The sequence below is a fragment of the Pavona decussata genome, unplaced genomic scaffold (genome assembly GCF_977016875.1).
Source record: "Pavona decussata unplaced genomic scaffold, jaPavDecu1.1 SCAFFOLD_198, whole genome shotgun sequence".
NCBI classification, from domain to species: domain Eukaryota; kingdom Metazoa; phylum Cnidaria; class Anthozoa; order Scleractinia; family Agariciidae; genus Pavona; species Pavona decussata.
This window is the reverse complement of record NW_028145606.1, coordinates 1,607,735-1,631,712: the sequence shown is the minus strand read 5'-3', so window position 1 is coordinate 1,631,712 and position 23,978 is coordinate 1,607,735. Positions and strand designations below refer to the sequence as shown.

Below are 23,978 nucleotides of genomic sequence, written 5' to 3'. Positions count from 1 at the left end.
AAAAAAATCCGTGTTGCAACACAGGGTTTGAGTGTCTCATTTCACATTGGCTTACATAGATGAGCGTATGTGCTGTAACCCGGGTTGTTTTTCGGAGGGAAAATGCATGGCAAACCGCGCTGCTGGCTGCGTTTGTTTGGCGGGAAGTTGCATCGCCAACTGCGTTGAGAAAAAAAAAAAAATATATATATATATATAATTTAATCAGTTGCAAGGTTTGTGGTTTCCAATATGTTGGCTCCACCACCACTAAGTTTAGGTTGAGGTTCAACAACCACAAGAGCCGTTTAAGAGCCCATTCCAAGATGTCTGCTGTCAATAAGGAGAGCGATGACCTTGTTTATAGACATTTTTATGGTCCTGGACATCACGGACTGCAGGATGTTAGCTTCCAACTAATAGACAAGGTTAATGCAAGAGAAGATCTACTTGCAAAGGAGGGGCAGTGGGCATATCGGTTACGATCCTTGCAGCCGGATGGGCTCAATGAAAGCGATTTCTTTTTTAGCCAAAATAAGGGGGAACGTATCCGAAATTAGATTTCTGTTTTTTCTATCGAATTACTGATTATATATTCTAGTGGGTAATTTGTATGTAATTTTTCCCTTATTTTAGCATTTATTTGTCCTAGTCACTCATAAGTCTCTGTGCGCGTGCTATTGTTAGGCACGCGTTTGTTTTATATTTTGGCACGCGCGTTTGTTATGTTTATGTTTGAATTGTTACCGTTAATTTCGGTTATAGTTGTAGCGCGCATTTTCGTATTTCGGTGGCTACGTATAGATTTGTGTGTAACGGTTTTTCTTCATTCACCCTGAAGAAGACCGACAAGTCGGTCGAAATATAGGTGTTCCTTTAAAAAGTGTCTTGTCTTCATTTGTGTTTGATATATAATTTCATGAAGAAAACATCTACACGCATTGGATGCTTGTGAAAGAATTTATATATATATATATATATATATATATATATATATATATATATATATATAATTTTAAAGACGACAAGATACAAAGTCAATTTTTATATGTGACCAACAGCAGGAGAAAGAGCAAGGCAACTAGCGGCGGGAGAAACAAATCGACTGGCACATCATTAGAATCTGGAAGTGAAATCATTTTACACCAATCCGGCGTGACAAAACGTTGGATTTTTCCTCTTGAAGTGAAACGTTTCGTTCACTTAACGTTGTGAAACGAACGGAAAAATCAGCAATGGAATAAAAGGGCTGCTTATTCTCAGAAGAGGCAATTTTGTTGACAAAACTTTCCTAGTTTGCTGGTTTGCAAGATATTGTTTTCTTGCAGTTTTGACACGCCGTGTAACTTAAGCTTAAGCTAATACTGCTAACTCCAGAACAGTCTTTTGAGCTCATTTTTTCGGTCCATGTTGATTATTTCCTTCCTTGGAGTTTTATTTTCTGATCTCGTCCAATTTTGCCGTCAAACAGCGGGAGAAAGAGCAAAGCGGATTGCGGCGAGAGAAACAAATCGCCTCTTTTAGCAGCTTTTAGAGGCGGCACTTCATAAACAGCGGCCGAATCTTGAAGAGAAATTATTTTACTCTAATCCGGCGCGATGAAATGAAAATAAGATGCGATGGATTTTTCCTCTTGAAATGAAACGTTCCGCTCACTTAAGATTGTTAAACGAACGAAAAAAACAGCAATCGAATAAAAGGACTGGTCGTTCTCCAAAGAGGCGAGTATATTCATGTGATTTTGTTGAAAAAACTTTGCTCTTTTTGCAAGATATTTTTTTCTTGTAATGTTGACACTGCAACTTGTTTAACCTCAGAGCAGCCTTTTGAGCTCAGTTTTCGGTCCATGCTCCTTATTTCCCTTGGAGTCTTATTTTAAAATCTCATCCTATTTTGCTTCATTTAAAAAAAATTTGATTCTGAGCTAAAATAGTCAGTCAAATAAACGTCTCCACACTTTGTATCGTTGGCATAAACTACTGACAAGTCCTTCTCGCATATGTTTCTAATTTTAGCATTTATTTCTGACAATCGTGACAGAGAACAAACAAAATACTTAAAACAATAGGATATAACGGCAAAGATTAACATGAGTGAGTAATTTTCACTGAAAGTCTTTTCAAAGAACGTTAAAAGCGAATGTAAAATTAAAGTGTGATTTCGTTTTCATCAAAACAAAGCTTACGCAAAACATTCATTCGCTTGTTTTTTGTGAATTTTTCAAAGATCGTTGTTTAGTTTATTTCTGTACTTATTGCTATGAATTATCACCGTTCTTTTCTCATATATTACTCAAAGATATATTTGGAGTCTGTTTTTTGGTTAGTGTATCCATTTTCTCTGAGGTTTATAACGTACGGCCTTCTTGATAAGCAAAATTTACTAGACACTAGTGACAGTGCCGGTAGCGCGCGTTGACTGTTCACAAACCGGTTTGCCTCGATCATCTTAAACTGAAAAGAATAATAAAAACAGAAAATATCATTTTGAGTCCATTTAAATTCCGCTTTTAAAATACAGAGGACAAAATGTTCCTAAAACTATCGAGGAACTTCGTAAAACACTCAGTAAAACACTCACCGAAGAACAAATTCTTTAAGTTTTTCCTAGCGTACAAAACAAACAAAACCGACGAGAACAGTTACCATTAAACACATGTAATTAAGAGAGAATACAAGTTTAATTCAGGACAACGATAAATCAAATGTTAGGCATCAATTAATTGTTCACCTGCGCTGTGAAGCTTCCTACCGCTTGGAAATCACACGAACATAGATCGATAAAAATAGCAAACGATGGATCCAAAGAAGGAACTTGCGGAGTAATTTCTTCCTGCTCGAAAGAACCCCAAAGAACCTGTTTTTTTGGACACAAAATGCAGAAACCAACAAAATGTAAAACTGTCGTGCTCAGCCAATCAGGAGCGAGTATTTTCGCCGATCGACCAATCAGGAGTAAGTAATTTTGCCCTCGGTGAAAGGAAAATTACGAAAAACTGTCCTCTGTTACAACAAATCAGCATTCAGTAATTTTGCCCTCTGTTTTACATTGTTATTGTTGATGAGCAGTTAGCTGCATATGCATTAAAAATGTACTATATAACTGCAGAATTGATGAGGAACTCATAAGGTTAATACGTTCATACAATAAGCAGACTTCTATAAATGTTTATTTAAAAAAGGAATTGTGGAGCTCCGCTTTTAGGCTTGGCTAAATATATATATTAGTCTTTAAGAGATTATTTAATCTACAGTATTCATACACCTCGTTAAAACAGGTAATTTATGTTTTCTTTATATTCAACACCAAAAAATGTAGGGTCCTATTTCTGCTTCTGATATCACCCTTCCTGCTGGGAAACCTGGATGTCAGACAGAAAACTACAAGTTTCAAAAAAAAGCAGGCAAGCCAAGCTGGAAAGAGATAGCCGAAAATGGAGCCACTTTTCTGGTTATCTTCAACACAAACGAAGATCTGCTATCGGGATCATTTAATGGCCCAGTGGATTTATCGCCTCATGAGGAGAAATATGTGAGGTATTTCAAAGGTGAATGGCTTGTTGGTGACAGTCGGGATGACATTAATTACATGACAGGTTGTAACCACGGCAGCCTAGATGACAAAACGATTTGCGTACTTGGATTGCTCTTAACGTACAATGAACAGAGTGGTTTTCTCACTCTCAGGAAGGAAGACCTCGAGTTTTCTAAGGAGAGTTTTCCGAAATTGACCGACGCCATCATTGGCACGCTGATGGGTCACGTGGAATGGCCATCTGACCACATCTTCCAACTGGAGACGGTGGTTGGCTATCTTCCATGCAACGTGAAGTGGTCCAACGTACTACGTTTTGACCCAAGCAACGATGAAGGAAAGTGTCTTCACTTTACAGCATCTTCACAAGGAACAATATTCGTCATATTTGCTGCAGTTCCAAATAACAAGGACACATGGTACTACGTCCAGATCTCTCCTTATGGTGTGGGGATATTCAAGGTCAGTTTCGTTCCTACAGTTTTACATAATACAATAGTAAATGTAAAAAAAAATAGTTTTCTTTATAAAATAAAACAAAAAGAAACCAATTCTATCCCCCCTTGTTTGTTATCGTTCCTGGAAACACTCATTGAGGTTTTAAAAAGAGTGTGTTAGATATGTATGTCTGCATGTATGTTTAATATTTTACTCCCCGTTTGAGGAACCCCACTGGAGAACTAAGAAATGCAGGTTGATACAAAATAACACAAAGTAGCCTTCGTACCCGCTCAAAAACAAAAGGGAATAAGGGCTATTTGGTTTATAATCAATCGGTAGATCTATCGATCGATCGATCAATCACTATTGAAAGATAGACGCTACTTATGAAATTTAGATCATTGCATAATTCGTTTCAGAGAATCGATTCGCTCAACGGTCATGAAGCATCCACCGTTGTAAAATGCCGAAGATTAGGCGGCTGTTAAATCGTCTTCTAGCCTTTATTGCAAAATTAAATTAAGGTCTGCCAATACTTTTGTCGGTTTTAATGAAACAACTATTTTACTTTCGCTGAATAGATACGAATGATTATAATTCATCAAATATTTTCGCTCGCGCACGATTGGTCTAAACGCCTCACGTGACCGAATATACCCCAGCTAAAACTGGGGAATATCCTATGATATTCCCCAATTTCCAAAAATTTAAAGGCGCTTCAAGTTTGCAATTAAAATTAATGTCAAGATGGGGGAACGGTTTGCTTTTGTGACAGAAGGAGAGATAAACGAGCTGGTCGATAAAGCAGTATCAGAAAACAACATACGCTCTAAATGTTTTTGATGGTAAACTGTTCTTAAGCGAAATGTTCAAATACGCAAGCTCGTTGCTACATGTTGCGAAACATATTTGAAGGATAATAACCACAATAGCCTCCATTTGACTTTCAAAATATGCTAAAATATTTGTCCTTGGACAATATCTGCTCCTCGAAGCTTACAGTTTTCCTCGAGCTTCGCTCTCGGAAAACTGTTCGGTTCTCGGAACAGATAATGTCTGCGGACAAATATCTGAGTATATTTTCGCGCCAAATGGAGGCTACTGTTTATTTAAAGCCACCTATATATCTTTAACGCATACCCAAAGCGCGATTATGCAAAGGATTGGCAAACAGTACACGGTGGTTTCAAGCTCTTGGCCCTCCTTGTACTAGAGAATCTTCCAAAGTAAGAAAATCCTTAATAATGCAATAACACTAATGACATAAGATGGATCGGAAAAGCAAAATACATTAATTACTTTAAAACGTTTTTTGTTGTAACTACCATGAATGTTGTCTAAACATTTTTAGTCTCAAAAGCTCATGGTTTCTACCGTTGATGTCAATGCTGTTGGCTTGGGCGCTTCCATACTCTACCAGTCCTACTTTGTCTGCCTGAAAGAGACTCCGCAAAGCACTGTGATTGAGTATGGGAAAAGCGTTAGTACGACTGAAAGTGGTGATGTGTATCTGACAATGATTGACAGAGATGAACCCTTATTTGTCCGTTTCTATTCATTTGGAAATGGAGAAAAGCCTTTGGAGGTAGTTGATGCACACATAGTGTCACGACGACTGACCAAAGCCGACTGCAGAGGAGACACCGTGCTTGACAAGCAAACAAACATGTGTGCGCAACGCTGTCACGAATTGTGCGATCCTACTCAAGGTATTCTGTTTCTTTTCCGTTGTTGTTTCCTTTTTTTGTTTTTAAGGTTACCCGGGACCTTCAGAGGTTTCTCGCGTTTAAGCGATGTAGCGCGTCCAGTTTAAACTGTAGATACCTAAACCCCTATATCAAATTAAAGCTTATAGAGCTGACTATCAAGCCATACCAAGAAAACTGAATGATTTCAGTTTTTCAACCAAACAAATCCGATCAAGTTTTTAGCTTTTGACACAAATAATCTCTTGCTGTTTTTTGTAAGAAACGAAAGTTCACCTTTAGGAGTTTCCTTTGTAGCTGAAGCACTTTCGTTCTAAGTATTTCTGGCACAAACAATCCGGCTTAAAAAGTCAAAATCCAAAGAACCTGAAGGAAGTCGTTGTTGTCGAGTCACAAAATGAAGGAACCAACTTAATGTAGAAATGGCGTGCTAAGCCAATTAAGAGCAAGTATTTCCTCGGTGTAAAGAAAATTAAGAAAAAAATGCCCTTTGTTTCGAGCAATCAGCATTCAGTAATTTTTCCTCTATGTTATAAAAGAAATAACAAAGCCGGGAAACCAAGCCATTTAAAGAGGAAATCAGCAAAATTCTTCCCTAGCCTAGCCTCAAAGCAAAAACGTTAACGCTTTGTACTTGAGGAAGAAATTATGCGTAGTATTAATCTACCTTGGTATGCGATGTTATATTTTCATTAGGCCTGTGGAGAGGTGGATTTAAAGCGACATCCTCCGCATTTTCAAGGCCATTTAAGCTGCTTCAAAGGAACCTGGTGGTCATATCGCACTTTAGAAAAAATTGGAACCTCTTTAATTGGTTCAAGACAATAAAACTCCATAAAGCAATTTTAAAATACTATAAATATCATTATATGTATTATTTACGCCGATACCCTTCTGGGAAATAAATTTAAAGACGTTGCTATCAGAATCTTGTTGTCACGAAAATATCACGTCCCACTGATCAGCTTTTAAAAAAGGGAACAAAGCTCGTTTGCGTTCCCTAAATACTGAAGAAATGAAATGAATGTTGGATATCAGCTAGTACAGTTTGCGTCTTTTCTTTTCGCCTTTCCCCGGGTTAAATAGGAGTGATGGTGTACATTAGAATGCAATGGAATAAACTTAAAGGATTGGAAGTTAAGGTGGCCGAACACAGTTTCCTAGTATACAGTTGTCAGTAAACATTTTTTGGACACTACGTTCTGGGTTCCCAAAATTAGCATGGTGAAAGATTAACTAGGAAGAATTGTATTTTGATACTTCTGATTTAGCTAGATACCGTTGTCATGGCAACACAGCAAGCTATTGAACGTTCTTAAATAATAGGTTTCCTTTATTTTTAGAAAATGCACTCATTATTTTTTTTTTCATTTTTTGTATCTAGGAAAACTTACAAACTACTGACAAACTGACGCTGCTTCCAAATAAATTTAACCAAGAGATCTCCTGAAGATATTGATTTTGCACTTAAATGTTTTGTGAAGATACCCTCTGTCAGATTTCGGTTTTTCTTTCTAGGCCAGTTACACTTTTAGAGAACTTCTTTCTTGTTAAATTTCACGAAATTCTAACGAGCGGGATTTTAGAAAAATTTAATTTCCACATAAACAACCAGTCACAAATTTTTGTTCAAATGCACACGCGTGGATTTTAATTGGGTTTTCAAAGCAAAGATGAAAAGTATGCAAAAGGGCTTAGCTCTTCGTGAACTCACTTTTTTGCTCGGAGATAAAAGAAAAAGGGTCACAAATGAGAAACTAAGTTATTTTAAGAACAAAACTTAACTTTGTGATCCATTTCATATAAAATTGAGGGATCGCTTTATCGACGCCGTATTTGCGTACTACAACCCTTGCCCAATCTTAACAGCATCACTAACTGAACCTGTGAAGCGCGCGAAAACTGTGTTCAGTCACACTTAAATGCGTCCGTAGGGTAACTAAATTAAGTCTTTGATAAAGTCTCAATACTCCAATGGTAAAACTAACACAGCGAAGTCTCGAACTTGCTCCCTCTGGAATGTTTCTATTCTTAAAGGTCTAATATGTATGGAGAAAATTTTAGATACGTTAAGGCCATAAGTGATAAAAGCTTTTCCAACTTGCTATAGGAATCTTATAATTGCTTTACATGGGGCGAGTCCATAAATTTTCCAGGATCCCATATTTTACTTGAGCAATAAGTTCTGGTTATGCGACGCTAAATGTTCGATAAAGCAGACAGCAGCTGTCCCCGATTTACCCTGAAAACAACGTTTCCTGCAGGTTTAGAAAAAAATGACAGTAGCAATAGAATCAAACACTTGCAACGGTTGCCCTCAACGGAGGTATCGAGTTTCTTTCAAGAAAGACACTGTGTGTTAAGACTTGTCAACACAGTGAACAAACATTGGTAGAGATTTATATCCTTAATTGATCACCTTTGTTATATATAACCTTTGACTGTTCTACACACTCGGTCATTATATAGCTTATCGCTGAATGGTGGAACATTTTCTTTATTTGGAATAGGATGCCGGGGAGGCCCAAGTGATAAACCTCTGGCTACAAATTGTAATGCATGTCGGTATGTGAAGGAGGCTGTCACTGGTGAATGTCTGAGGGAGTGTCCAGACGGCTATAAGCAACAGGATGACAATACCTGCAAAAGTAAGTTTGAACAGAACACTTACCCATATTCAGCCTGAAAAGGCTGGGAAGTATAATAATAATAATAATAATAATAATAATAATAATAATAATAATAATAATAATAATAATAATAATAATAATAATAATAATATTAATTATAATAATAATAATAATAATAATAATATTAATAATAATAATATTAATAATAATAATAATAGCAATAATCAGATAATAATAACAATCAGTCATAAAGCTACAATAATATTCTTATTTGTAATAAAAAGTCCTATCATGATCGTATTCTAGCTATTAATAGTAATAATAATAAACTATTATTATTATTATTATTATTAATAATATTATTATTTTTATTATGATTATTATTATGGGCAGTTAATAAACGTATGTACGCTAAAATAGAACCACATAGGGCGCACTGCGTAACCTATGCGATCTTAAGGAACTATAAAAAGAAAACTGCTGAGTTAAAAAAAAATTAGCGATAAAATATAAAAATCTCAGAAAATATAAAAGTTCTCTACTACCAAAACTATATGGAGCTTCTACGCTATTCCCTAAAGGAAAGTCAATTGACGGTAGCTTTGAAAGTTCTCACTGTGTTGAGAGAACTCGAGATGGTAGCCTTCTGCATCCTTTTCAATACGTCATAACCCCTGCTGCCAAAGAGCTTCCTCATGGTCAGGTCTACATCCCTTGACCATCCCCCAAGCACGTCAATGATGATGTTACATTGTTCAACGTCATGGCCAGGGTACCGCTTCTTCAACTCGAATCGCAGTGGCCCGTACTTGACCGTCTTCTCTGCGGACTTCTTTTCCCGATGCTCCATCAACGGACAGGACATCTCCACAGCCCACACCTTCTTATTCCTGTGGTCCACAAATCGAGTGTCCACTGACGATGGTATGTTCAGTATAAACTGGAACATTCCAAAACGCTAATGCCTCAGATGACTCATAGACTGGTTTGGGCACTGCACACGAGTACCAGGGAAGGACTGAATTATTATTATTATTATTATTATTATTATTATTATTATTATTATTATTATTATTATTATTATTATTATTGCGGAGCTCTGCGCGAGCGGAGCCCCATAGCTAACAGAATTGATAACTCGTGTATACGAGAAATTTTGGTTTGGTTATGACGTCACTTCCGTCCGTCCGACTGTCCACACGCAATCCTAAAATGCCAATGGGCCCGTGCCCAGTGTTTGTTCGGCGGAACACTTATTAGAATCTTGAAGTGAAATCATTTTTCTCCAATCCGCTCGACAACACGTTTTTTCCTCTTGAAATGAAACGTTTCGCCCACTTAACGTTGTAGAGCGAACGAAAAAATCATAATGGAATAAAAGGACTGGTTATTCTCAGAGAGGACGTAAGTATATTCTTGTGATTTTGTTGACAAAACTTTGCTGTTTTGCAAGATATGGTTTTTCTTGCAGTGTTGGAACTGCAACTTGTTTAATGTTAACAAGCTTAATACTGCCAACTTCAAAGCAGTCTCTTGAGCTCATTTTTTCGGTCCATGTTCGTTATTTCCCTTGGAGTCCTGAGTTTATTTTTCAAGTTTCAAGTTTTTCAAGTTTATTCAAAAATGTTTAACATAAAATTCAAAGACAACACTAACCCACTGGTAGCTAGAGCTGATCTAGACGGATAGTGAGAAGACTAATTTACAACAATTAATTACAGTTTACAGAAATCTATATACAATTTGTCAGTGAGCCATACAAACATTGAAAAAAAAGAAAGAAAAGAAGTGAACATATGAAGAAAAAGAAATATAAATTGCTATACTCTTAATAGATTGATTTTCTAATCTCGACCTAGTTTGCTTCATTTAAGAAAATTTGATTCTTAGCTACAATAGCCAGTCAAACCCGAAATGTCTCGCAGTACTGTATCGTTGGCACAAACTACTGAGTATTTTTCACTGAAAGTCTTTTCAAAGAAAAAAAGTGTGATTTCATTTTCACCAAAACAAATCTTATTTAAAACATTTTATGCTGTTTGTGCGAATTTTTAAAAAAATAGTTGTTTTGTTTATTTCTGAACTGATTGCTTTGAATTATCACAGTTTTTTAATTTACATTTATTACTCCAAGATATATTCGAACGCTATTTTATGGTTAGCTCTAGCCTTTTTCTGAGGTTTACGTTTGGCTTTCTTGATAAGCAAAATTTGCTATACAGTGACAGTGCTACGTAGCGCGCGTTGGCTGTTCACAAACCGGTTCGCCTCGATCCATCTTAAAAACGAAAAAGAATGATCAAAACCAAAACAAAAAAAAATCAATATCATTCGGAAGGCATTGAACAAAACTCTATGCAAATGTCGTTTTTTGACTGGAAGAAAACCTTGATCCTCTCTTGCCGAAACTCGACAAAAAGGCGATCCCGTCCTGAATATTTACCTCCCGCAGTGTACATAAGATTAATATTCTGATAATTTTTGAAGCCCAAAGTCACATAATCATGTACCTTAGAATGATAGTTCTGCTGAAATTGTTTTTTTTTGTTTGTTGTTTTTTGGGAGGAAAGGGGGGGGGGGGGTGTTCAAGAGGATACCTTGCTCCCCTGTTTAACAGGTAATATATGTATTCGCATGAGGCCGTGTATAATTAAGGATAAATATTCGAGCGCATTTTAAAAGTTTACTAAATTGCGCAACGAGGAAAATTTGCGAAGACTTTGAAAATACAAATGAAAATTAATCCTAAATTTTTAAAAGTGGAATCATTGCGCTTTTATAACACAGAGGGCAAAATTTTCTTAAAACATCAAGGAAATTCGTGAAACAGTCAGTAAAACACTTACTGTAAGCAAGCAAACAAACAAATAATTTAATTTTTTTGTAGCGTACAAAATAAAAAAAAACTGATGAGAAGGGTTACCATTATACACATGTAGTTAAGAGAGAATACAAGTTTAATTCAGAAGCAAACTAACAACGATAATACTTAGTGTTAGGCATTTATTACTTAATTGTTCACTTGCGTTGTGAAGCTTCCTATTCGGTTTGAAAATTACAGGAACATAGATTGATAAAAATAGCAAACGGTGCATCAAAAGAAGGAACTTGCAGAGCAGTTTCTTCCACTGAATTTGACCTGCTCCTTCCTTCCATCAAAAGGACACTGTTATGCTCGGTTATCGTTTGTTGTAAGAAGAAGTAGCGAGGTGAATGCACTAATGATCGCCGTGACTGATTTCAGTTTCTAAGTCAAACAAATATCAATCCAATCCAAGTTTTAAGCTTTGACACAAATAATCGCTTGCTTTTTCTTGTAACAGACACGAAAACTTAACCTTTAGGATTTCCTTTCTAGCTGCAGCACTTGATTTTCATGTATATTTGTTACAAACAACCCGGCTTAAAGAGAATCGAGTGTTTTCGCCACTCGACCCATCATTTTAACCTCGATGAAAGGAAAATTAAGAAAAAATGCCCTCTGTTACAACTAATCAGCATTCAGATATTTTGCCCTAAGAAATGCATTGTTATTGTATGTTGATGAGCAGTTTGCTGCATATGCGCAAAAAATATATGTAATTGCAGAAAGGATGAGGAACTTATAGGGTTCTTACGTTCATGAGATAAGCAAATTTCGATAAATGCTATGAAAAAAAAAACTGGTATAAAAAACGAGGACGGACAACTTCGAGCGAAATCTTACTCTAAAGAACTGTTAGCGCCATCTCGTTATGGCCCTAACACCGAGCGTGAAGAGGCTGTTCAGGTTCAGGGTTGTTTTAAATGTAACAGAAGAAAATGCAATCTCTGCCACAATTTCTTTGTTGAATCAAATTATTTCCAAAGTTTTCAAACAGGCAAGAGTTACAAAATACGATCAAAACTTTCTTGTGATTCCAAAAATGTTATGTATTTGGCCTCGTGTAAGAAATGTCGCCTGCAATACATTGGTTCTACAACAACCGACTTTAGAGTGAGATTTCGCAACCACAAGTTTGCTATGATCACCGAGAAAAAGACTTGTGAGGTAGCGATGCATTTCAACAAAACACCGCACGATTTAAGCGACTTTTCATTCCAATGTATTAATCAAGTGCAGGCGACTCCAAACAATTCAACTAACATCGAAAAACTTTTAATCACTAAAGAGGCATATTGGAGTGCACAGTTGTTCTCTCTGGCACCTTTTGGATTGAATAAACGTCAAGAATTTCACTCGAAAAAAGAATAAACTACAATAAGCGTGAAAACAACTAGCAAATTTGGCGTTCATTCAAATTTAGTTGTTCAAAGGCCCCGGCCACGGATCTTGTTTGCTTTGTTAGCGCTAGGTCATAACAACCAATGAAATAAGTTCTCATGAAGTTTACTTGAATAATAACGAGCAATATTTCAGACCTATAGCGTTTCGTGCACTGTAAGTAAATGTCGCGAGAACAATGGCCATTCTGCGCGATGATATTATTTGCTTGTTTATTTATTTTATCATTATTTCTTTTGGGGGTGGTGGGGTTGCTTTTTGAGGAGAGATTTAAATTTAACATCATAAAGTTGACATGTTTGCACCTTTCCTCAGCATTTCGTTCTTAGTTTTAATAACTCAAGGAAGGAACGGAACGGAAAGGAAGAAACGAGGAACGAGGATTGGATTCTAGTGCAAAGATGGCCGCGTTGTTCAAGTTTTAGGCCACTTCTGTTCACACCAGGCTAAAAAATGCTATCCAGCATAGTGTAGACGTAGCCTTAGGCTTATGAACTAGACAAACAACTCTGGCTAATAGAACTTGATTTTTAGTCGAGTCAGAGTATCTGATCAAAATTTGATCAAAAAGTTTGATATGACAATCGTTTGTGTTGAGCAACTCGAGGCGCGATACCCCACAAATATCAAAGGCTCCTGTGAGCCGACTCGTGAATGCAAAAGTAAATAGTGGCAAGGTATAAAACATTGTTTGCATTGTGTGTGGTTGGCCCAGAACTCGAAATATAAGCTATAAAGGCTTAATATGGAGCCTCAGCTCACCGGCATTTTATTTTACACGTCCTAGGCCACTTCAATTAGATTTTTAGCCGTTGCCCTCAGCAAGATTGAGCTCCTTGAATAATTTTGTATATTTTAAGAAAGTTTTAATTTTGAAAATTGTTTTGGAGCCTTTGGAATGGTTTTAAAGCCAAAAGAACCAACAACAACAACAACAACAACAAATTAAAAAAAAAAAAAAAGAATAAGAAAAAAAAGAAAGAAAGAAGGAAAGGAAAAACGAAAAGAAAAAGAAAAAAATTTCTCCGTTACGTCCGGAATCGAACCCTAGACCCTTTGCATCAAAGTCAGCAAGCTACGCCACTAGACAACATTGTCCACAACGGGAAGATTAGTTTATGCACTTAAACGTTGTTGGGGGCTTTAAATTATCTGGCACCTGTGTCGTTACGATTTTAACGGTCAAATTATTTTGGACCGCCAAAAAAAAAAAAAAAAATACACGAATGAGCAGGGAACACCGTCAGACGCTTCTCCATCATAATTTCTGCTTCCATTTTGCGCGAAATCCCTGTTGACTTGAACGACAATCTCGGTCTTGAGCGGCTTTCAACCCGGCGCTTTCAGTCACCAAAACAAAAAACCGCCCCTAAGTTTCACTCTAGCTTCAGTAAATGGAAGGAGTTAGCAGACAACACACCAACTAGTGTTTTCTTTTAAGAATAAGTTATAACATAAGTACGTAAATTATGATCATCCGGGTGAGTGTAGTCCTGAGAAGGACTGTTTTGTGGTGACTGACGTTTCGACAACCGTCACTTGACTCTGAAGATGACTACCGCTCAGGTTGTCGAGACGTCAGTCACCACAAACAGTCCTTCTCAGGACTACACTTACCCGGATGATCATAATTTACCTACTTATGACATGACTCCTGGGTTCAAACCATTTACAATTATAAGTTATAAGTTAAGTTAATTTTTCGTCCTTGTTTTTTGTCCTGTAATGGCGGCTGATGCTGAATACGTGCACTATACATAGACTTATGAATAATTTATTATTTTGATTAAATTCCGATTAAATTAGTATAAAGTTTTAGTTTAATTTAAATTCAGCCCACATTACGAAATTCATTGCGTATACGCGCATTCACGAGTTAAAAATCATGCCATAAGACTTTGTGATCGGCAACGCGCTTAATAAAAAGGACCATGGGATAGCTTTTTAAAAGCGGTTATTTTATCCATCTTATATTCTTGTTTCCTTTTCTGTTTAAAAAGAAAATCAACCATGTGATGGGGTAAAATGTTTTAACGGAGGAATATGCAAAAACATGGGAGTTGGGACATTTAAATGCGAGTGTGTGAAGTTGTACTTTGGAGACTACTGCGAGAAAGGTAAGTGGAAACTAAACGACACTATTTTTTTTCTATTTCTTTTTCTTCTCTCACTTTTTGTCTTTCTATCTGGCTGATTTTCAGTCTTATCTTTTACGTTTTAAAAAAGTTGTTTAGTTTAATGTTACAGGAAAATAATTATGATAACGGAAAAAAAGATCAAAAGACAATTCAAGAAATGAGTAGGCCAAATTTTGCGCTCATAACGAAGGTTAGTAGCATTTCCACTGGTTTTCTTAACATGAGAAAAAATTATCTCTGAGTCTCAAGGTAATCTCTGTTTGTTTATTCCTCTAAGCCTCGTACCAGTTTTAATATATCGGGATTGGTCACTCCATGCTTAATATAAATCTGTCGGCGTATCACTTCTATCTAACTAGGCCTTACAAGATCGGGCAAACCTCTAAGTGGTTCGAGGGCGAACTGTTATTTCGGACATAAATAAGATGTATATTCAAGCCCTCAAGCAAATTTGTTATTTTTTCTTTTAACTAAATAAGAGCCTTGTGAAAAAGGCGAATGCTTAAATGGAGCAGTCTGCAAGAACATTGAAGGTGGAACATTCGAATGCGATTGTGCCTCAGGGTACAAAGGACAGTATTGTGAAGTAGAAGGTAAGTGTCTGCAATGAAACTTCTGTGTCGCAAGTACCCGAAGTGGTGTAAATACTTTTGAAAACCAATGAAATCCACTGTCTCGTGGTAGAAAAACTATCAGCAAGTAAAAATTTTCCTGCCAATGCGGTCCGCTGTCTCATAGTGGTGCATGATAATTCGTATAGATTTATGCGCTGCAATGCCCGAGAATGACGTATTATCTAAAGGGACACAGGAATACTCGGAAAAAAGGAAATCGGGGTGATCCTATCAGGAGTCGAGATTACTAGTTCAGATGCTTTACCACTGAGCTACGTTCATTGGACAAACATCCCGCATACAGACAGTGCCTGTCAACGGTGTTAACGGATTAAGACTGACGAAGTAAAGATTTGCCTGCCACTGTGGACCGCAATGAATAACAATGCATGATGGAAAAATTCAAAAAGTGCAGGATGAATAGCAATGAATACTCACAACAATTAACAACCCCAATATTTGCACGATATGTCAATATTTCAATTCACTATGATCTGTGACATTGTATATAAGTGCTTGGCATATGTCACCAAAATTAGTGACTTATATACAGAAACTTATCTGGAAACCATTTGGTGTTATAGATTTATGGTCATGTAAGTTCATGTTGCCATGGAAGCCAACTTTGACAGGAAGGATTTTTCGAAATAGGATTAATCCTCTTTCTCTGAACTTTCTCACAATATAACTCTCTTGTTTTACATTTTTATTGTTGTCGGTTTTGATTGTTTTTCTTTTGTCTTTGATCTGGAGTTGTTGTGAAGTTCTGAAATTTTAGTTCACCCATTGCATATCGTGGCATTTTTTTTCCATTCACTTAACGTCATCACTCCCTCAAAGGTAACTTATTTGTATTTACTATCAATTGTGCAAGTTTCATTGTCATAGCATTAATATTCGTAGGGACAACATATGGGCTACATAGGGTGAAAAGTGCCCTTTCCGGAAACACGTTCAAACCGATAAATATTTGGTTGTGCAGTGACAACAACTTCCAGGTCCAACTGCAACCCTTTAGGAACGTCATTTAATTCATGTCAATTGACTTGCAGAATGCACAAAAGGAAACGCTCTTGGAATGGAAAGCGGAGCAATCTCAGACTCACAAATTAGCGCATCTTCTGAACATGACTCTAATCATGCTGCCAGACAGGGAAGACTGAACTTTAAAGAGACTAGTCGGAAATCTGGAGGGTGGTCAGCTAAGTCAAGAGACGGTCAACAATGGCTGCAGATTGATCTGCGTAAAGTGAACACCAAAGTGGCAGGTGTAGCTACGCAGGGAAGGCATTATAGCACCAATTGGCCTTATGGATCACACAGCCAATGGATATCCAAGTACATGTTACAGTACAGTAATGATGGAAAGACCTTTGCATACTTTAAGGAACAAGGGAAAACTACAAACAAGGTAACAACACCATAATATATGAGTTTAATGAAAACGACGTTTCGGCCATTCAGCCCTCTTCAGGTTTAAAATAGTTATTTACAGGATAAAAATTAAAAACGAATCAAAAGTTTATTTCACTAAAAGTTTCCGTTAGGCCTCTGTATCCTTTGATCCTTCTACTGGGAGCCCATCGTTTGGTATAACCTCTTACACAGAGGGATAAAGAGCCCCCGAGACTAAGCGTGCCTGTATTGACTTTTTGACTCTACTATCCCTAATCTCCCGTGTTGGGCAATACTGTGTTCAACCGGAAGTAAAATTTGATGCTTTTATACACCTTATACGCGGGAGAGAAAAAGTGATAAGGAATTTTTTTTGTCGTTTTCCCTTTTCATACGAGAACAACATTAACATTTAATGAAGTATGTAAAAATATACTGTCAAATATACTTTAAATTAGAATATTGCACATACGTAGATGACACTATAGCGCATCCTAAATTCTTATGACCACCGTGAGCTAAAAAATCATTTTATTAACAAATTACAATCCCTTACTTTATCTATTTAGGTGTTTACTGGAAACTCTGACAGAAACACCGTTGTTTATCATGATCTACGCCCACCAATCGAGGCGCGTTACATACGCTTTCGTCCGACAGCTTGGACTGGTGGAATATCAATGAGGGTAGAGCTCTATGGCTGTAAAGGTATCAGTTATTGTTCTTTTATACTCTGAAAATTTACGATCAAAGAACGTACGTATTTTTATCTTTACGCCTTTAACATAACTAAACAAATATTCCCAATGATGGAAACATGAACATAAATGGTCCAGTTTTGTCAGCAATTAATAAAGAACTATAAGTTAAAGCAAATTAAATCAATTAATTATTCATTATTTAACAATAAGTACATAGCAACCAGTGTTAATCATCTTTGGCTACCGTTAGTCGATATGATTCGAGTTCTTTATAACAATGTGTCCAGTTGTGTAATGAATAACGGTTTCTCTACTGCACCTTGCATTGGGTAGAGGGGTCAGGCAGGGAGACCCTCTCTCTCCATACCTGTTTATAATTGCACTTGAGATTCTGGCTGGACGGATAAGAAGTGATAGCAGAATTCAGGGTTTTAGACTTGTCTTTATTTGCCGACGATATCACTTGTTTTCTAAGAGTTGGAGATTCATATATTACACTATTTCACTCTTATATTGACACTATTTTGCTTTGCTATTTTATATTACACTATATTTATATTACACTTTTATATTTACACTCTTTTGCTTTGGAGATTGCTCTGGTTTGAAGGTTGACACGAAAAAAGAGAAATACTAGCTTTTGGTAACATAATATCCAAGATATGGCCTTTACACAAAGCATGAGGTTTGTGGAGTTACCAAAATCCTTGAAGTATATTTCGGTTACGACTTGAAACAAAGGCATGATTTGAACTTTACCGAAACGTTAACGTTGAAGGCTATAAAGAAATCAATAAGTTTGTGGAAATGGAGAAACATGTCTTTATTAGGAAGAATTCAAATTGTCAAGACTTTTACTATTCCAAAACGTATGTACAGGGCTTCTTTAATAGCGCTCCCCAAGGGTTTAGTTAAGGTAGTGAACTCAATTTTGTACAGTTTCATGTGGAAAGGGAGGGATAAAGTTAAACGCCAGGCTCTTTTATTAGATCTTAAGAAATGGGGATTGAAAATGTTAGACATTGAGTACATGATTAACGCAAAGCGAGTAGCCTTTCTAGAAAATTTCTAGAGGAGTATGCTCTCATCGAGGCAGGTATGTTTAATTTTCTCTAGAGAGAAAACAGATCCTGTGCACCGCTAATCAAACGTTACAAGATAAGTATTCAGATACAATTGTTGATTAAGAAAATGTTTTCTCCTTATTCTTTAATATCACTTTAGAATCAAAACTAAATAAATTGTATTATTTACACCGATGAAAAGCTTGTTCGGCTAGGTCTAACTGACTCTCTATGTTGTGCTTTTTGACAAGAAGACATAGAATCCATCGAGCATTTGCTTTATATTACAAGGGAGACAGATTAAACTTTTGCAGCATCTCAAGAAATGGGAGAAATTAATTCACATTTTTCAATAATAATACGTGACGACACTGCACGGAAGGTATTTAAGAGCGGCTGCCTATAAGGATCGAGAATTCGCCCGTCAGCGACCAATTTGGCGCTCTTCAAAGGTGGTTTTAAAGTGTCCGCTAGAATCACTAAAATGAATAGATTTGAAAATGTTCAGTAGTGCACAATAAACAAGAATAGTTGTTCAAAGTTTGTGTAAAGTTTGACAGTACTTTGAACTTTCAGTTGGGCGAAAAACCGCACTTTGACCGCATTTTCAAATTTTGCGAATCTCTCAAAATTAAAAAGTCGCTTGAACATTTAAATATGATTTTTTAAAATAGTTCACCAAAGGATATTTTTGGACCGAATATAAGCGATTCGCCAAATTGGTCGTTGACGGCGAATTCTCGATCCTTAAAGGCAGCCGTCCTTAAACAGTCACAGGTTTTGTGTGATTGAATTGTGTTTTCTTTCTTGCAATTGACTTCGTATTTATTGTTGTTGCTTCTGCTTTAGGTTTATTTTATTAACTAGTATTATGTTCTTTTTTCCTTTGTAATTTTAAAAATAAATTAACAAAAAATTGGGGTAGAGCACTCTGGTTGGTATCAGTTATATTGTTTTTCTATACTCTGTAAATTCAAATCAAATAAGGTACGTTTTTAAGTTATTTTTTCATTCATTCTCAATTAAGTGCCTGCCAACTAACACATAAATCATAGGGTTAAAAGTGATTCGACTAATCTTTTTTTTCCTTTTGTCTATATATTTAGATGTGACGTGCAATGACATACATAAAAAAGGAATGTAAGTATAGTTGTGGTGGTTTGCATGTAGTCAAACTTTTCAGTCCAATCAGATAAAATAAAATCGGAAATATTTCTTGGACAAACAGCTGATCCTCGGAGGTACTCGACATTTTTTACTAGTACTCCAACCAATTTGAAAGGAAATTACCATTCATTTGCACAAAATTTCAATTTCTGTTTTGCTGTGTTCTATCGTTACGTCTACACATAAGCTGCTTCATATAGTAGTCTTCACATAAGTTGTTTGATATACTAGTCGTTCGGGTGGTGAAAATGCTTTCCATTATATTAAACATTGAAAGGTTCCTCAATTTCCAGCCGAAGGTTTCTTGAGAAATTTCCTTGAGTACAATATTTCTGTTTTGCCAGGGCTGAAGGAAACAAAGCTTACTCACTGACCTTAGGTTCAAGGCCTATTTCCGCTTATTGCCACATGACAAACGACGGTCTACTTAATTCATGCGGAGGAGGCGGATGGACCCTGGTCATGAAGATCGATGGCAGAAAGGTACTGACAAGGTGGAATTATGGGAAACGTAGTGATTGCAACAGTTTTCTGGATTATCTTAAATTGCCCTACAGGGAAATTTAAATTTTAATCAGTCACTTTTTTTTATTTTTTCAAGAAAATATCTTGATCTCATAATTTAAACAACAAGTGCATCTTAAAAATTAGTACTTGAAAGACTCGTTGCAAATACTCGATCAATTGCCTGTAGCCGTAAATAAATTTCGTTCGGATAGCTGGATGTAACTGACCTGCAGCTTCAAACAAGAAAGACAGAAAATGACTCGTCTATCCTTTCTTGTGTCCTGAATAGTTCGCTAAGAGTCCATTGCAGTTGTTCCTAAAAACTATTACGTTTCGACGCTAGCCAAACGTCATTATCAAGTCAAAATATGTTTGTCAGTTTCAGTCTATAAATACTAAATTAAAAACGATAGGTGAACAAAAAAGCTGTAACTTAAGAAAGAAAAAATAAAATCACCAAAAGGCGGTCATGGATGAGAAATTGATATCCAAACTCACTCAGCTCAAGCATCTTAGAGAAGAAGCTCAAAATGCTGACAAAGCCGTGATGTCTGGGAGGAATCGAATGCTGCGGTGTTTCTTATTACCTTGAATGTCCGAAACCCCAGTCTAGCTTTTACGATGGAGCTTCCTATGGATAATAAGATCTCTTTTATCGGCATTGAAATGGTCAAGAACATAATTAAAATTGAAACTCAAGCTTACAGAAAATCCCTGGCTTGCACTTACACCACAGTCACAGCGATAACCGCTATAAAGACTCTTTATTAAAGACAATGATACATCAGGCCTATGCCTTAGCGTCTACAAAAGAGGCTTTCAATGCAAAACGTGCCTTGACTATCTTATGGGCCTTATTAATTCCGCAATCAACAAATGCTTCAGCGAACAGAGCAGAAAGAAACACCGATGATAGTAGCACAGTAAGAATTAGTCTTCCAAAGATCAAGCGGCCGCTCATGCGGTCCAGAAGTACTTACGCGATCTTAACCATAAGATTGGCCCTTTATTGCAGCCAGTTTTCATGAGCAATAAATTGGGGTAGATCTTAAACCCAAAGAAATTAAGTCGTCAATTGTTAATAAGCAGTGTTTTGTTTACCATTTTTGATGTGATCTGTGCGATACAGATTATGTCGGCTACAGAGGCCGACACCTTCATCAACGCATTGCATGCTGAGCACAGAAATTCAGCGTCGCTAGACATATCTTAGAAGCTCATGGTAACAACAACCTTTTAAAAAGAAATCCCACTAAGAGTTTAAGAAAGTGGTGGGGCAAATTTAGTGGTTTATTCTTTGAAATGCTGCTCATCAAGAATCTCAAAGCTAATTTAATTATCCAGACGGACTCCATGCATGCCAAACGTTTTGTTTATTTTAATCACCTATTTTTTTGCTTTTTAGTATTTATAGACTGTAACGCGCAAACATATTGTGACTTGATAATGACGTTTAGCTAACGTCGAGACACTGTCGATTTTAAGAAATATTTTATCGCATTTTTTTTTTATAATTAAATGCTTTTCTAAATCACTTTTTCTTCGTATTCTGTTACTATAACAATTATCATTTTTACTATTATTGTTTTTGGTAATTTTTTGTTTGTTTTTCATGTGCAGACAACCTTTGGGTATAACTCTGACCTCTGGAGCGACGGAAACACCTACAATCTTGAGGGAGGAAAGACAGGGCTCGACACACAAGAAACGAAGCTACCAAGTTACTGGAGCACATCGTTCTCTAAGATTTGTCTTGGTATGAAGGTCGATAACCAGTTCAATTTTGTTGTTGTCAACAAACCTGCCAGCTCCCTATTTTCACTGATCGCTGACGGTCAATACTGGCCACCTCTCTTGGTCGGAATACGTGGAAGAGGCTGATCGGGTCCAAAGCGTCCTTGCAGCGCAACTGCAACAAGGAAGGCTTCAATGCTGTCAGTGGAAGTGAAACATCAACCAAAGCGAGAATCGGCATCATAGCTAACGAACAAAACGATTGCGACTCCTGTGACTCCTTGCTCGGGTTTGGTATTGACGATGGTCCTTATGACAAGTCCACGTGCGGCAATGAAGCTCAGTACTCTCCAGATAATGGCGACCGATTGACCTATGCCATGGGATATATCTTTGTGCAGTAAGTACTGGCCGTTGCAGAAAAAGTCAAGATTATAGCTTTAGTGGTCTTGGGAAAGCATAAAAGAAACTTTTGGTTATTATTGTAATTGGTTTAAACGTTCGGGTTAAAGCAATGTAAAACAGGGCTTCAATAAAAGCTTGTTAACAAGGTTAGAAAGATTCCTTTTTTATCTTTTAATTTTATGTTTAAGTAAATGCACAATTTGGAAACATTCGTTCTACTGTAAAGGTAGAAAGAATCCCAAATTGCAAGGACTACAACAGATTTATCCTGTCTATACCCATTCTCTTCCCCAGAGCCTCCTGTCCGGGGCCTTTCCACAAGGGAAAGGAGGCTCTGGGTCCCAGGATTTGATTGGCTAGTCTCCTAACAAAAGAAATCTAAAACGAAAGTGAAAATTTCAGCGACAGAGCGTGGGATGAGCGACTGGCGGCCTGGCGCGAAAAATAAATGCTGCACGATGACGATGGCGGAAACTAAAAAATCGCTAAAGATTCTCCGAAAAAGCCGTTGGCAATTTTTTTTAACATCTGTCAGGGTGTTATAATCAAACGGTTTTAATTAGAAACCATTCTTTCAATAGTTTCGTGAAAGAAACACGGGATGGAGTTATCAAAAGTCTTTTAAGAGTTTTTTTTTTATCGGGAAGGGAAGTTTCGCTCGATGATAATTTCCCTCAAACAACTCTGTCAACCTTGTTTTCACAAGATAAAAAACATTTACGAATTGCAGTCTTTAATGAAAAGAGTCTATCTTCGCAGGAGCTTTCGTTGGCTGAGACAAAAGTGAAAGAGCTCGTAGTTCTACGTTGAATGGCTAAATTTCCCGATCCTATTGGTGCAAATTGCGATCACAAATAGCTGAGGCATTCCCCACAAATTTCTAACTTGGAATAAAGTACAGTAAGGGACATCTTTTCTGTCTCAGCTCCTTTAGCTTTGCGATGTAAGGCGGCAAGAGGGCCTATATTTCATGTATGTTAGTATCTAGCAGCAGTGTAAAATATGTTCTTTTTGTTTGAGTTCACTGTAATGATATGATGACAGGATCCACCTTCCCTAAGGAATTTGAAATTATTTCTCTTGTTTTCTCTTTTGCTGTTACTATCAGTGCAACTATGGGTACAATTCGAAACATGGCACTTAGCATACCTAGCAAAAGGTCTAAAAATAGTTATTTCCCTATGAATATTATTAATTACTAACAATGTTTAATATGCAGTCGTTTTGCAACATCCATTTTCTGATTTTTTTTTTTTTTTCAGTGGGTGGGGAGGGGGTTGTGGCAGAATTTGAGAAATAGTGGAAGAGGGCAACATAAATAATTTACATGGACACTGTCATCCCTTCAAACCTAATACCTGTTAGAATTTTCTTTGAAAAATAAAAAGAATGCCACTGAAAATATTAAAATTTTTTAAAATTGTTTTTTATGTCGTAAAAGAAAATGCACAACAACATTTGGTATTTTTCAGAACAACTATTTAATTTAATTCATATTTTGAACGCTCATTGAACCCAATGAACTCAAACTAAGTCTATTGAAGGCTACAGACACATAACATGTTGCAGCACGAAATTCATGGCTAGACAACGATCTGATCTTTCTTCTCCAGACAAACTATTTGGCTGCAGCTAAGTAGATATAAACTGGGGGTAAGAGAGGTATGACGTCACAATAGCCCAGGAGGGTGACGTCATC

At 36.8% G+C, this 23,978-nt stretch overlaps 1 protein-coding gene and 1 pseudogene across 2 annotated transcripts in view; both read left to right on the top strand.

Annotated features, from left to right (window-relative positions):
• The window catches only part of LOC146461492 (uncharacterized), a 40,602-nt pseudogene extending 18,169 nt beyond the window's left edge, over positions 1–22,433 (top strand). Inside the window, exons 10-19 of the transcript XR_014857411.1 lie at positions 3,298–3,975; positions 5,306–5,663; positions 8,171–8,308; positions 14,555–14,671; positions 15,172–15,285; positions 16,359–16,717; positions 17,271–17,409; positions 19,573–19,606; positions 19,978–20,116; positions 21,761–22,433. The product of XR_014857411.1 is annotated as an uncharacterized LOC146461492 (transcript). The remainder of the gene's footprint in view (positions 1–3,297; positions 3,976–5,305; positions 5,664–8,170; positions 8,309–14,554; positions 14,672–15,171; positions 15,286–16,358; positions 16,718–17,270; positions 17,410–19,572; positions 19,607–19,977; positions 20,117–21,760) is intronic.
• Positions 1–23,978, top strand: part of LOC146461491 (uncharacterized) — a 125,377-nt gene that overhangs the window by 27,876 nt on the left and 73,523 nt on the right. The window lies entirely within an intron of this gene.